The sequence below is a fragment of the Tamandua tetradactyla genome, chromosome 13, assembly GCF_023851605.1.
Source record: "Tamandua tetradactyla isolate mTamTet1 chromosome 13, mTamTet1.pri, whole genome shotgun sequence".
Lineage (NCBI taxonomy): Eukaryota > Metazoa > Chordata > Mammalia > Pilosa > Myrmecophagidae > Tamandua > Tamandua tetradactyla.
In genome coordinates, this window is record NC_135339.1 from 88,971,804 (window position 1) to 88,982,063 (window position 10,260).

Sequence of the window (10,260 nt, forward strand, 5' to 3'; positions counted from 1 at the left end):
TTTATTGGAAAATAGGTTTTCCACTGTCTCCCTCCCACCCAGGTTTTTGCAGTGTTCCCATGAACCACTGTTCTTAAAAAAGAAAACCAAGAGGCGAACACACTGCCCCTCCCCCTTCTCAGTGCCAGCTCATCAGGACACTCCATTTGGAAATGGGAAGCCTGGTCAAGCCCCAGTTTGGATCCAGGCTTACCCATGTCTAGCTTTTCATTCAGCTTTCCTTTGTTCATTCATTCACCCCATCAGCAATTCGCAACGCTATGTTTGGGGCCTGGGAAACCAAACTAATGAGAAATGACCCTTGTCTTCAAAGAGTTTTCTGTCTGGTAGAATAAACTGATAAATCACAACTATTGAACAGTGTGTGCTGGTTACTTAGCCTATTCAATAACGATTAGGGTGTTTGTTATTAGTACATTATTTATTACACACCTCATATAATCTGAGTATTATGCTAAAGTGCCCCACATGCATTATTTCATTTAAAAATCCTGAATATACAGAGGCATATCCTGCGGCTTATAGATGTTAAGAACTTTCTAGATGTCACACAGCTGAGCTGTGGGCCAGACCCCAACCCCAGATCTGTTGGCAGCCACAGCATATGCTTTTTTTTTTTCATGGCCACGTACTGGGTATCGAACCTGTGTCTCTGGCATAGGCGAGAAGTCTGCCTGCTCAGCCACCATGGCCTGTTCTCACAGCATGTGCCTTTAACCCTTATCTACAGATTTAGCATCTGTTCAGTGAAAGTAATCTACGAACTTCCCAGGTGGTTGCCAGCATTAAAGGAGCTAAGGTTGCCCCAAACCGCCTGATCCCCTGAGATGCTTGTTAAGAATTTCAATCCCTGGGCAATTACACCAGAGATTCTGATTAGGAAGGTCTGGGAAGGACATTTTTAGCAAGTACCCAGATGATTCTGATACGTGTTCCATAAAACTTGAAAAACACTGATCAAGAGAATTAAAAAACGTTTCCTTTGAAGTCAATGGAATGGATATGCTTTAGAATAAGGCCAGCTTCTGACCACCTGAATCATTATGACTTGTTAAATAATTGTTTATTTATAATGGATAATATGTGTGAACACTACTGGATAGGGTAGTTGATATATTTTCTTCATTGCCCATTTCCTTTTTTTTTTTAATATATATTAAGCTTTTACTCTTGACTGTAGAAGTTTGTTATTTTTTTTAAACCTGGACGTTCCAAAGCTTTCTCCAAATTGCTAAATGGGTCCAAGATGGTTGTTAGTTTGTTTTTGACTGAAAGAAACCAGCCATTGCAGGGAGAAAGAAAAAAACATCTAGCCACAAGGCCTGGGTTTCTCTACCCTCTAATTCACCAACTCTGTGAATCCAGGAGCCTGGGCTGACACTCCATCCGTAAAGACCGGGTGGGTGTCAATAGCAGCCAGCCAGACAGAGAGAGCTCTTGCCTCGGGCAGATGGCCAGCCTTTGGATGAGAGTGCTGCCTCCTCGGTCACAGGAAATGGAAGCCAACGTGGCATTCAATACTAGATTGTTAGGTAATGGTATGGGGTCAGAGGCCAGGATCTGCTCATTAAAATTGCAGATAGATCCTTGTTGTCCCTTCCTTTCCAGAAGAAGTGACCTTTGCAATACCGTTTCCTGTGTAGCTATTTTTGTTTAACAGCCCCGGCACTCTCAATGAACAGGGCACTTATTTCTCACATGTAGCTGAAGCGGCTTTGAGTATGAGCAGAAGAAAAATGGAGGCAAACCTTCCTAAGCCAGGCTTTCACGGGCAACTGCTCCTGATTTCTGCAGTAAGTGAAGGGTTAGCCTCCCAGCAACTCAAACTATCGACGAAACTTCAGACACAAGCTCACAGATCAGCTTTTATCTCTCCCAGCACAGTTTCCAAAGCTTGCTGCAAAAGTAAACAAACACAATTGCCCCCTGGTTAAGAATCTTGGAAATTTTTTTAATTTCATCGCTTGGGGAGATGGAAACTCATGATCCTCTCAGTCTATAATGACAAGCAGCCTGTTTTTCTTTTCATAGATGGTCTCACTTCAGGAATCCTTGCTTTTACCTCCCTAGAAACCTGCTCCCAGTGAGTCTCTTCTGGGCAGATGAAACCTCTTGGCTCTGATGCTTCCATTTCAGTCTAGACTCAGCGCTTTAAGTGGTCCCATCTAAATGAGAAAGGACGCTCCTGGAGTAGGCTGGACATCTGGGTGCTCTTGGTGGAAAGGACATGGAAAGTCCCTTGCCAGCTGTTCCCATCTACACTTATCTATGTCACTCTGCCAGTTGACCATCAACCTCCCCTCAGAAGTGTCCTGTGACAAAGAGCTCATTATTGCCCCTCTCAAGAAAGCCCATTTCAAGTACCCCAATTGACTAATACCAGGCATGAGGAACACAAAGGCACTGTGCCCTGAACTCCAGCTGCTAAGTCAGCTCTCCTGGCTGCACACACCTGTCCATTCCCACTGACATTTGGGGCAGGTTGAGAGAAGAGACACAGCGCTCACGGGAAGGCACACAAGTAAGCCCCAAAACAGAAATGAACACAGAACTAGAATGGCCAAACATTCGAGGGTACCCCTTCATTCAAAAAATAAAGCTGAACCCCCTCCCTTAGTGGGTGGGCTGAGCTTAAGTGATTAGGTCTTATGAATAAAGGGTTATAGAAAGGACAGTTTGTGGGTCCTGAGACTGAGTCATACAAAGCAGGACAGATTCCTCCTTGCCTTCTCTCTGATCACTCATGTGCTAGTTTGGAAAGGTTTGTACTCCAGAAAAGCATGTTCCTAAATTTAATCCATTCCTATGGGTGTGAACACATGTAAGGAGGACCTTATGACTAGGCTGCTTCTGCTCAGGTGTGGCCCACCTCAGTCAGCACGAGTCTCAATCCTATTAACTGGAGCCCTCATAAGCAGAATGAAATTCAGATAAAGGGAGCAAAAGTCACAGGAAATAAGCTGAAATCAATGAAACCCGTTAGATAAGGGAGATCTCAGCAGATGCCACCATTTGTCTTGCCACATGGCAGAGGAGTCAAGGATCGCAGGCAGCCAGCCTGGAACACAGGAAGAAAGCATTTTCTGGAAGAAAGCATCGCCTTGATGATGCTTTGATTTGAGCTTTCTTTTAGCCTCAAAACGTAAGCTACTAAATTCCTATTGTTTAAGCTACCCCATTTCATGGTATTTGCTTAAGCAGCCTAGGAAACTTAAACAACTCATTCTGGGGGGAAGACAGCCACTATGTCATGAGGACACTCAAGCAAGTCAAAGGGGAGAGGTTGGGGTGAGGAAGTGAGGTCTGTTCTGCTGTGTGAGGGAGCCATCTTCCAGTCTCAGGTCTACCTAAAGCTGCATGAAGCAGGGGCACGAAGCTAAGCTGCTCCTGAGTTCTTAGCCCACAGAAAGTGTGTGAGATAATGGATGCTTGTTGTTCTGAGCCACTAATTTCAAGGGTAATTCATTATGCAGCAATAGATAGCTAATTCATAGTGGATAAAGCAATAATTTCATTTCTACGTTTTTTTCCAGATTCCAAGAATTCCTGATGATTTCAATACCAAGGACAGCCCCATCTTGTTTTTGAACTTTGAATATGGGTAACAGGGTGGCAACAGGTTGCAGTTTTGTCCTGGCATAACTACCACCAGCACCCCTTCACTCTCCTGTGTGTCATGGTTTGGAAGGAAGTTACACAGTTCTCCTATCCATAGGTAGGTCTGTCTTTGCTGTCATGTCTTTGGGGCAGGAGGAGGAGGGAGGCACCTATGTTCGGTTCTGCATCCTGAACCAATCCCTTCTCTGAATGATAGTCAAATGAGGGGCTCAACTCACAATGACGGATAGTCTACCTAAGTGTGATAAAAGCCATGACAATCACAACAAAACCATCTCGGGGTACGAAGTTTCACAAGGTTCTCTGAGTATTTTCACTGCATGGTTAGCCAGTCACACAGCAATTTGCTCTAAACCACTACTTCCATAGGCTGTAAGACATTTTTTTACTAGCTGCCAAAGAATCTGCAGGCATTTGTTGTTTGCTGTATCTTGAATACATCAAAGGAAACGTGATTAAATGGCACGCTTGCTCTTGGATAGAGAGACTCACTAGAAACAAAAATACTCTCATCCACCGAGGCTGGCCTCTCACGGGTCAGGTTTCTGCTACTGAAAAGTTTCACTGACTCCCAGAAGCCAGGAGAGCTGGGATGGGTGACAATGGGGAGATGCACCTAAAGAGACTCTGGGACAGAGCAGGTCTCCATACCTACTTTTCAGTGGGTTTCCTCCCAGGGATAAAGGCTAGGCCGACCTTATGAGAACTCCAGGGAAGGCCATTCCAAGGCACACATATGTTTATGAAACTTCCTCTTCACCTGATCTCTCCTGTGGCATATTAAGCCATTTGCTTCCTATTCTGAGCTTTTGAAGTTGGAAAATAACTGGACACCATCCCCTCTTCACATACTTGAATACAATTCCCATTTCATCTTTACTATTTTAGGCAAATCAACCCCAATTTTTTTAACTTGCCTCCTGGGTCCTATTTTCTTTCTCTTTAATCATGCTTGTTGCTCTCCTTTGGACCCCCTCCAGTTTCTCGGCTCCTCTTAAACGGTGGAGGCCAAATCGGGCCACAGAGCTCCAAGAAGAATCTGACAAAGGCAAGGGGTGCAGAAGGGCTGATTTACTGTATCTGGTGGGGTCCCTCTGCAGTCAGGATTTGTAAATTTATTTTTTTCAGACCCTTGGACTATTTCCCACTTTGGGGATGAAGGAACAAGTCTGCTTACTTCAGGGGGTACAGCTACCCTGAGATGAGCCTAGGCTGTCCTTCCATCCCATTCCGCTAAATGCCCTCTTCACTACAATCATTTCAACTGGCTCCCCTGGCGTTTGTCTTCTAAGCAACTTTGATTTCTCTCGATTCTGCATCCCGGTGGGCATTTTTATCCAGGGTTCCTTTTGCCCATTAATTCTTCAATGGACTCTTCTAGAAAAAAGCAGCTGTAGGTCCTAGGGCCTGGGTTAATTGGCCTTCCTCCTAAACTAGGTTCTGGTTCAGGCCATGCTATAGCTGCAGTTTTCCAGCAGTTACCTGGGCACTTGACAGTTTTCAACACCACCAACTCCAGACCCAGCCATAGCCTGAGGCCTGCCTTCATCTACCCCTGTCATGTGGAGGTCAAATCTAAAACCCACCCGGGCAGAGGGGAAACCTTCCCCAAATATAAACATTGTTGGCATTCATTTCCCCCTAATATTCGTATGTGTTGCACAAGTGATTCTTAAGCTTTCTTTGTCCTAGGCTATGCTGAATAATAGAGAATTATTATTATTCAAACATGCCCCGAGTTCCTTCTGTGTACTGTGCTGGAGGTCAGGGGCCCAGACACAACCCCCATGAATCCGAACTTCCTCTCCTGAAGCCAGAGAATGGATTTAAGCCTATCTAAGAGCATGGGAATGGACAGCATCTGTTCTACCTCCACTCACGCCACGACCCCTGGAGTTCATCAGAGTTTACAGAATTCCATCAATTATGCCTCCTCTTTTGAATCAAAGGTCTGAGAAGTGACTTGAAGAATACAATATTTGAAAGGTGGAAGTGGGCTTTGGAGAGGGCTTGCATTTCATTCTCTCCTACTCCCCACCCCCACCTGATGCTGGCACCAAACTCGAGAGTCATGCTGGTCCCTTCCAGGTCATCAGGTCCTGTGTGTTTGACCTCAGAAGTCCCTGTCGAGCCCATCCCCTCCACCTACTGTACCCTAGCACCTATTGCTCACCTGCCTGGAGCCTCCCTCCATTCCAGTCACCCACTCCCGAGGCTCCTTCCACTACTGTCCGAGGATGTTTTTAAAATCAAAATCTAATTAAACTTGGATGGGTCTTGGGTGCCTTCAGAAACGCATGGAATCACCTTCACAGGACAGACAAGGCTATTTGGGGTTTGACTACAATCAATGCTCTTAGCTGCCTCCTATCCCATCCCCGACACACAGCCCCACCATTAGTCATTTGGGACCAACTTGTGGGGCACTCCCATGGGAGAATGCCCTCCTTCTCTCCACCTGCTCATCCCTCCTTCAAGGCTCAGAGCAGCTGCCACTGTCTGGTGGCATCTTTTTCTACCACTCCAGGAAAAATGGAGATGTCTCTTTTTGCTTCCATAGTTCCTTCTATATACTAGTATTAGCAGGCTTCCTACCTTGTATTATAATTATTGTGAAAGTCTGTCTGCCCTACCAGTCAGGCCCCTTGCTTTGCTCCCTGTCATGGTCTGATAAGCCAAGCCTAGCCCAGCAGCTGGCAAAGATGAGCATCAATTTCTTGTTGAGTGGGTAAATGAACCAATGTGTAACCCACCTGGGTCTTTAAGAATTGTCCTCTCTATGCAGTTGCCAACCCAGGCTCAAGAACAGTGATTCCAAGTAAGTGTGTTTATTTCTGTGATCCAAGAAGATAAGTGGGCAATATTTCATTTCTCTCCCAAACCACTCTCCCAATAGTCTCTGTAATTATTCCAGTTAAGGCCCATTACCATTGCAGATCAAGTTAGAACTGATTTTCACATAGCTAGCAATCTGTACTGGGGCATGTTGTATTTTTGAAAATCTTTGATTCTTAACTAAATCTGTTACTCTGGGTACTCTTTTTAAACTTAATAGAAGCAAAATAAAAATCTGTCAAATCTCCTGACAGCCTCAAACTATGTTTTGTTCTGGTAATCAGACAATGGATAAGGGTTGTGGTTACTTGGACATATTGCCAACAATGGAAAAAAAATGAATAGGAGTATGAGTCAGAATATGAAACCAGAAATGTGTCTTGGTAATAATTCAAAAAGTTACATGGAAGAGCCTTGGTCATAAAATCTAATTTGATGGGTTTTAAAAATTACAATCTCATATATTAGAGAGCCCCTTCAACCTGGTGGCATGCCAAAGAACCTTACAAAATTTAGTCTTAGGAAATAAAAATCCTGCACCATCCGGAAAATGCAGGATCTTTTGGGGGCAGGATGTAGACAGTCTCGTGTGCCATATGGAAAAATGGTGAGAAAGCAATGGTATCATTAAAGAGGAGGCCATTACAGGAAGGTGAAAGCCATTCCTTCAGCCTGAGCCTCTTAGGCACATTTCCAGCAGCAGCAGAGGGGAGCTGAAACATCACTCTGGGTGCGGGGTGATGTGGAATTGGATTGTGCATCCAATTCCATTGTGATAGAATACCAGAAGCATTACCCAATAGCGTGTGGTTTTGCTATTCAAAACCAGTCCCTTCTTCAGCTATCCATGAGGGGGAGAGCAAAGCTCAAAGGTCATTGCCAAGCTGAATGGTGTCCCCGGATGCACTTCCTAACCTCAGGCTGAAAGCTGCCAGCTTGGTCCCAGTGACCCAACACAGGGCACCTCCCAGCAACAGTGGTCTCTAGCCAAAAACCTGCCATCCTGGAGAAAGAAAATGCATGTAAGCGGCAACACACAATAGAGCGTCTTGTATCGCTCCGTAAAACTATCCTTCAGGCCTTAACAGACAGAACGGGTGCCAGAGGTCTAAATATGAAGTCTCTCCAGAGCTGAACCCCACTTCTTTCTTCTGCTTAGATTTCTGGCAATTGACCTATTTTATGGCTCTGTTACTGACCTGTTTTAGAGTTCTAGTTTGAAGAGCTACGTAAAACTCTCTTGTATCCTTGCAAAAGAAGAAAAAACATGCATACAAATATACATACACACACACATGTACACACACACACACACACACACACTCACACATTCACATACCAGAAATCAAGGCTGGAGTAATTTTCCACAAAGGGACATCTGTTTTCTGTTACAAAATCCTTCCAAAGTGTCAACAGTCCTTTCAAAAATCAACTATATATGTTAATCTATTAGGTGCTCATCTTCTGGTAAAATACCCGTAGGGTCCTGTCTGTATGTGCTGGTGGAAAGTCACATCTTATAAACAGAAGCCAGGCAACTGATGGACAATTCAGGACAGATTTAGATGCAAATGCACCTCCAAAAATCTTAGCCTGATTAGTGTCAGTTGAATCAGAGGTTCATATCTGAGCTGTAACCACAGGGTAAGCTGGTGGAATAAACGTTGCAAAGGTTTTGTAAGAGAGACTTCCGTGCCAGAAAGCAGATGACCAGACATCCAGCTCCCACATGCAAGGAACAGGGTTTCCTGTGAAAGCAGAGCAGCAAGGAGGCTAATTGTGATACTGGTAATTATACTTTACTGAGCACCTATTATGGTCCAAACCCTTCAGGTGTATTATTCTCAATTTCACGCTTGCTGCATAAGCTATATTTTAGTTTGCCATTTTATAGCTGAAACACTAAGGCTTGGTGATATTAAATAAATAACTCAAGATCTCACAACTAGTTCATAGCAAACCCAAGCTAGGATTCAATCCTAAAAAGTTAGACCTGCCGTATTCCAGAGTCTGCATGTTTCCTTCCCTAAACCAGACTGCCTCCCATAGACACTAAAGGCGATGTCAGATCCTGAATTGGATCCTGGGACAGAAAAAGGATATTAGTGGGAGAACTAGGGAAATAAAGTGTGGAGCTCAGCTGATAGTAATTATGTACCATGATAAGATATTAAAATGTGGGAAACTGGGTGAAGGATATAAGAGAATATTCTGTACTATCTTTGTAAATTTTCTGTAAATCTGAAATTATTCCAAAATTTTTAAAAAGTTTATTTTAAAAAGACAGGTGAGTAAATAAAAGGAAAATACTGAAAGATAGAATTGGTAAAATGGTAATTCTCCTTCTGTAGTTCTAGGTGACTCAAGACAAGATTTATACCAAGTATTATTTATGGATGGGTGAATAAAATAATCTATCTCACAGAAATGTGGGCCAGCGTTTTCCAGTTATATATCCATGCATTAGGATTAATAAGATCATTTAAAACAAATAGATTAATTTAAAAGTGCTACTGAATGCCTTGTATTTTGTCATTATATATTTTCTTAGTCAATGAATGCAAAAAAATGTCAAATTTACACTATCTAGTATAAGAATTTTTGACAATATAAGGGGTCTCCAAACCTAGGTGAAAAAAAGTGTGTATAGTATGTTATCCTTTATCGAAGGAGGGGTGATATGAATATATCTCTGTGTGTATAATATATTATTATTGTATTGTTTTCTAAATGGAAGGATAAACCAGAAATGTTTAAATTATTCTATATAAGGGGAGGGAGGGATCAAAACTGAGTGAAAAGGAATAGGTTAGACTTCTCTGAATATATTTGGGTTTGTAGATTTGATTTTGAAGTCACATAAATATTTTTTCCATAATTATAAAACAAAATGAAATTTTAAAAAAGTTCCTAAAAGTCAAAAGCAAAATGTAATAAATAAACCTAGTTATATATTGAATTGTGGCATGACCAGAAAGAAACTATTGCAAGTGTCTTTAAAACATTAATTTGACTATACATTCTTAATAAGATATATCCTAAGGAAAGAAGAACACATAAAAGAACAAAAAAAAAAACCAGTTTTTAACAATCATATTACTGGCTGTAGGGCTGGTGTTCTTCTGAGATTTAAGATTGATGGGATCAAGTAAAATTCTTGCAGTCCTAAATTCTAACTGAAAATATTTGCAGAAACTTACGACATATTTTATTTTAAAAAGAAAATATATTTCCGAGCTTTATGCACTGAGCATGTCTAGAAGCAATGATGCACATATCTACTGTCTAGATTTTGGTCCCTAAGTAAGTGACATTTCCCATTAAAAGGAACCAGAGCTCCGGGCTGACTCCAGAGCTGGGGTAGGAGATGTGTAAGGTGAGCCTGGAATATCTTGACAGGTTAAAAGAAAGGAAGCTATCAAAGACCAATGGAGTTATGCCAAAGGAACCCAGGAGCTAACCTCAACAGGGGTCCACTGGTTAAAGGTGAGGCAATCTGAGCATCAAATGATCACAGGACAGAGCCTTGACATATTTATATCTTCAGGACTTGCCACACCTGGCCATGTTCTCGGGGTGGTGGCTTGGTGGGATGCAAATGCTATGCCTGCGTTGGCCCCATGTCTGCCTTGAGGAATTCCCGGCCATGACCTAAGGGTCCGCGTCCCCAAGTGGAGAGGAGAATGAACACGGGTATGCTATTCTGGTCTTCTTTAATAGACAGGCACAATTGAAAGCTGACATTGTATAATGGGGGATTGAGAATTCACTGCTGCCTTAAAATAGCCTGGGACCATGGAGACAATT